This window comes from Quercus suber, unplaced genomic scaffold (genome assembly GCF_002906115.3).
Source record: "Quercus suber isolate HL8 unplaced genomic scaffold, Cork oak 2.0 scaffold_460, whole genome shotgun sequence".
In the NCBI taxonomy this organism is placed as follows: domain Eukaryota; kingdom Viridiplantae; phylum Streptophyta; class Magnoliopsida; order Fagales; family Fagaceae; genus Quercus; species Quercus suber.
The window spans coordinates 625,941-631,233 of NW_027069911.1; the positions used below are offsets into that span (position 1 = coordinate 625,941).

General features: G+C 34.6%; 1 long non-coding RNA gene across 1 annotated transcript; it reads left to right on the top strand.

Moving 5' to 3' along the window:
• The first annotated feature begins 2,926 nt into the window (after positions 1-2,926).
• Positions 2,927-5,267, top strand: LOC136062855 (uncharacterized). Its single transcript, XR_010624599.1, has 3 exons — positions 2,927-3,025; positions 4,043-4,092; positions 4,955-5,267. It is a non-coding gene; the product is annotated as an uncharacterized LOC136062855 (long non-coding RNA).
• Positions 5,268-5,293: the final 26 nt, after the last annotated feature.

Genomic DNA, 5,293 nt, shown 5'->3' on the forward strand with positions numbered 1-5,293 from the left:
ATACAAGCCTACAAACCAGTGCATAAGAACAAGTCACAACCCTCAAAACTTACAAAAGCATCAATGGGTACAAAACAACAATCAAACAGTGCTTAAAGCTGAAAAATATCATACTATATAAGTGTTGAAATAAACAATTACCACCACAGTATTTTGAGTTATCAAGGTTTTATATACAAAAAAAAAAAAAAAAACTTAAAAAAATGATGAAGAAATCTCCCCCTCAAGACGAGCACTCCCCCTCAAGAGCTGCCCCCAAAGATTCTCCCCCTTTTTGACCGGAATGGCCAAAGGGTCACTGTTTCAGTTTTGTGAAAATACCATCAACTTTAGCTGCTACCACATCAATCTGGTCCTGCATGGCAACCAATCTCTCCGATTGCTCTTTCTGGCCATCTCTGAGGGTCTTTTTCATTTCCGTAAGATGGTTGTGAAGATTATCAAAGAGCATTTGCAACTTGTCAGGCTGAGGGGCAGACTGTGGTTGAGTAGTGCCCGGTTGCTCAGAAGTAGAGGAAGTAGGAGAAAATAGATGTGCACTCTTTGGAGATTTGGATGAGTGACTCTTGCTGGCCTGTAGAGTGAACATAGAGATTGGTCGATGACGAGCAATCACGTTCCCAATTGAGGGAGGAGTAACATAGAACAAAGTTCATAATAAGACTGCAGAATGGAAGGCACTCTCGTGCTACTGTTCTGGTTGCTGTCTTTCTTATGATGTGATAAATATGGGCACAAATGTCAATGGTGGTGCCAGTGATGAGATCACATAGAAATTGAGCCCTTCCAAGATTTATATACACCATGTTGGTCAACGGATAGAGGTTTGAAAACATAATAGCATATGAAATAAAAAATTTTAAGTGTAAAGCTAATAATAGCATGTAATTAGGGAATGGTTCCTCCACTCAACTATACTATCTGCTATTGGTCTTAAATTATGTCATATCCTCAACAACCAACGTCTTGGCTTGGTAAGAGCCATAGCCCCTTCTATTGACATGACTGTCTTAGAGGCATAGTTCTTCCATGCAAATATTCTACTTTTGAACCACCTTTAAGTTAGGTTTTGGCTTAGTATCACCACCTCTTCTGAACCACCTTATTTGTTAGGCTTAGAATGCACTGCTACTCCAAATCATATCATTAAAACTACCATATATCTAGAGTGAAAGAAGGTTATAATGATGAGACTTCTATCATTTTCCTTACTATCTTGGAAGTTTGTATATGTCCTATATATCTCCTACTATACCTAATTTGCTAGTTTCTTGGAGTAGATGCTAAAAGTTATAATCACGGTATTCTAAACAAGTGTACTTATAAAAATAAATATTTCCCTATAACCGTCACTGCTTCATAATTTGATTAATATGATTCATTTTGTCACAAAAGTAGACTAATTTAACTACATCCAATCTCTTAAACCTTTTTTTTTTAGCATTTTGATAGTGTTACCAACTCTTTACTTGATTTCATCTACATTGTAAGAACAATATTTCTTAAAAAATCTTTTTGTATGAAGATCCTTTAAACCTCTTGATCTTGATAATATTTAAGCAACGACGCCAAAAGGATTTGGAAGCTCTCCAAGATTTTTGTGTTCTCGTTAAAATATTTTCTAGCCATGTTTCCTTTGCCTTTAGAGTTTCTTTATCCACAGCAATCCTGGAGTTTTCAGTTATCACAAACTTTAGGCAATGCCTGCAACACGGATCTAGAAGGAGCTTGCAACAACTAGGCTTTTCCCCTCTAAGAATAGGCATTTCATCGGAGAATAGGTTTTTAATTTTTTTTTAATTAAAAAAAAAAAATGCTCCCACAAATAAATTAATGGTGTTTGACTTTTCAAACAGGATATAATTTTGGGACATCCCAAAATGGAATATAGACCAAACAATTTGGGATGGAGGGAGTATTTAATAAAATTATCCACAGTTAAAAAGTGCACCCAAAGACGTTGTCCACACAAAACAAAGCAACATTTTTGGAATTTTACCATACCAAATACTCTTTCAAGGACATTGCCCTTATAAGATACTCTTAAAGCTTCATAATAAGAGTGAGCACTGAATTTTCCTTTGTGGTTCAACTTTTACAATGAATCGTGAAGTTTGCACTGAAATGTTTTTGGCATTTTATTGTCAATGTAAATGATCTTTGTGAATTTAGTTTATACATGACTCTACCCTCATATGTGTTGATAAGATCTTGTTTAACATCCTTTGCCATAACCACTGCCTCTATGGTGTTGCATTACCCATGTGTCCATCCAAAGGGCACTTAACCTCTCTAGGTTGTTAACCTGATCTCTTTAATTTCTTTGAACTTCTTTATTCTGGTCATTGTAGCGTGTGTTTGGCATTAGCTTTTTCGTTCAGCTTTTAGCCTTTATGCACAGCTTTTTAAAACCTCACTTTTTCAAAATACAAGTATATTTTAGCGTACTTTCAGCAAAAAGCTAAATTAATTGATGCCAAATGCACACGAAGTATGATACATCTACTCGTTTAGTTGTTTTAAGATACCCTCTTTTAATTGCTTTCTAATTTATCATCCCTTCAATTCATATAAGACATATTAGAGTTCTGCACTAGCTGTCAAGCTCCTCTCTCTCTGATCTTCTCTTGGCTGTGGCAAGATTCAAGAATAAAATATGAAGTATATTCAAAGTAAAAACATGACTTGCTAGGCAAGTATTAGAGGTGCTGTAATCTTTGCAAATTTCTTGTCCACCATCATCATGCTGGTGCGTAAGTTGTCTTAGGAGATGACACATTCAACTTATTTCATGATATCAATTCCCTTACTTTTATTCTTTTGACTGGATTGACATATTGAGTTGTTTATCAGCCATGTAGTTAGACCTTTGGATGTTGGTATCGCCCTAATGTTTGTGATTCTTTGTGAGTATAAGTAGTTGCATGTCTAATTTACTACTTTAAGTGAATGTAGGTCATAAAGGCTCAATCAGCCCCTCGTCAATTTGACAAAACACCGTCACGAAGACTTCTTCAGGTCATTGGTATGGATTTTGATAATTTCTTTCTCTGGTATTTTGATATTTCTATTTTTGATATGTTAATCCCAAGGGGTAGCACAATTGGCTGGGGACCGTGCTGCATGAAGTGGAGATCGTACTTTGAATCTCTCCTTCCCCCTCCCCTTGGGGCCAAAACTTATAAAAATATAAGATATTCCTATTTTTGAATGTTAAATGAATTGAAATGTATGGTTTCTACTATCATTCTAAGGCTATGTTTGGAAAAGAATTCGTTATTTACTTGAGGATTTATTGGAAATTAATTTCATTGCCAATTTCATTTGACAAGATGCTATTTGGATGACATTGAATTCTAAATGATGGATGGAAGTGCTGGCGGCGGATGTTTTATTCAAGTTGGTAATGTAGATGTTGCCTTGGTAGTGGTCGTGGTGTGAGCAAGAGAGGGTGGTTGTAGTCAAAATAAGGCTTCTTCTTTATCTGATGTAGGAAAGCATCAGCAAAGGGCTTTGAGGCTATATTTTAAAAGGTTCCAATGAGCTCTAGCTCAAATGACTCCCCTGTAAACACAAGTGTATATCAGTATATGTATGAAATCATCATATGATACCATCAGAACACTTGCGAGTGGGACACCTTTTTCAGATATTATTATTTATATATTCTTAATACCATATGTTTATATTGTTATGTTAGCTTTTCTTTACACTTTGGCTCCTCATATTATTGAACAAAATTTAAAAAGTTGTTGCTGATACAAATGATAAGACAGTTTAGAAGACTAGGACGTCCTTTTTTTCCTTTATTTTTTTTTAAATATTTTTTAAAATAGTCCTCCAATGAATTTAAAGCACTTCTGTTTTTCATCGCCAATAGTTATTATTGGAATGGTGGCTACTTTTATCGCTACTTGGCTGCGTTATTTCTTTGGCCTACTTAGTCATGTAAACCCTATACAATCTAGTTCGATAGTCTAGATTTACTTGGTGTTTCTTTGTGAATATTGCAACAAATTATGGTTCTTCTTATATTTTGCAGGCAAAGATATGAGAATTATTGTATTTGGTTTCCGCCCTAGAACGAAGCAGGTAAATTTCACCGTGTTGCTGTTGTATTCAATTTTCTATGTTTAATGTTCAAACAATGGAGGCTTCAATATATTTGCATATGTTTTAAAGCTTCTTGTTGTGTATGGTAAAATTTTGATTATTTATATAATAAGGAATGAGCATAGAATTTGTAAGAGGTCTCCACAATGGATTCCTGAAGTGAACATGATTTAATGACATTTTTAAAGACAAGTAGGTAGCAGGAAGTAAAGATTCATTAGCTTAGGAAATAATTATTGGGCTTAAATGTTACCAGATATTTGGGAAGGAACTCCAATGTGTCCCAAAATAATTCTAAATTCTTCTAAATCTAAATCAAATGAATTCCTTAAATTCTGGAATTTGCCTATGCCTGATAATTTTTCTTCTAACAGTTAATCTTTAAATTGGGAAAAACTTCATTCCAGCTGAAAATTTGATTACACCTTTGGTAGTTTGGTTAGAAAAGTATGCGTGTGGGGGTAATATTGGTAAAGCGAGTTACTTATAAAAAAAAATATATATATATATTGGTAAAGCGAGTTATAGAAGATGTTAGCTGCAGGTGGATCGGTGTTGACCTAAGGTTATATGTATTGTATTGCTTGTTACAAAAGTAATTGGGAGGTTTATGATTTGCTAATTTTAATGCATAAGGAACAGGTGTGTCTAGTTAATCAGTGCTTTTCTTTTCTTCTTTGTCTGTACTTGTAATTTTCATTTTTCAGTTATTAATTTATAGTTTAGAAGAGTTAATTATGCTAGCATATGGCATTGTTCTAAGCCAATTAATATAATTATTCATTAATGTAGAATGCTGTAAGTAGCTTCTTGCATATGGTATGATTTTTTAATCTTACAGAGACGTGCAGTATTTGAGGCATTACTACAGTGTACTAAGCCAGCAAGCCTATGGGATCTCTACGCTTTTACTTCGGGAAGTTCCAAATTCAAAAATAGTAACCCAAAGGAGCGATTACTAATGGAGTATTTTCGGCTTCTTGGAAAAGGCTCCTTCCGCCCGTCAATAGATATGATTGAGAATGGGTCATTCACATTTTCCAATGACTTTTGGAGAATAAGTAGCATAAATTCCAATTATGCAATGTGCCAGAGTTATCCATTTGCCTTGATTGTGCCAAAAGGCATCAGGTTAGAAAGTGTAATCTATACTTTCTGACTTTTGTCCTAAAATTTCCAA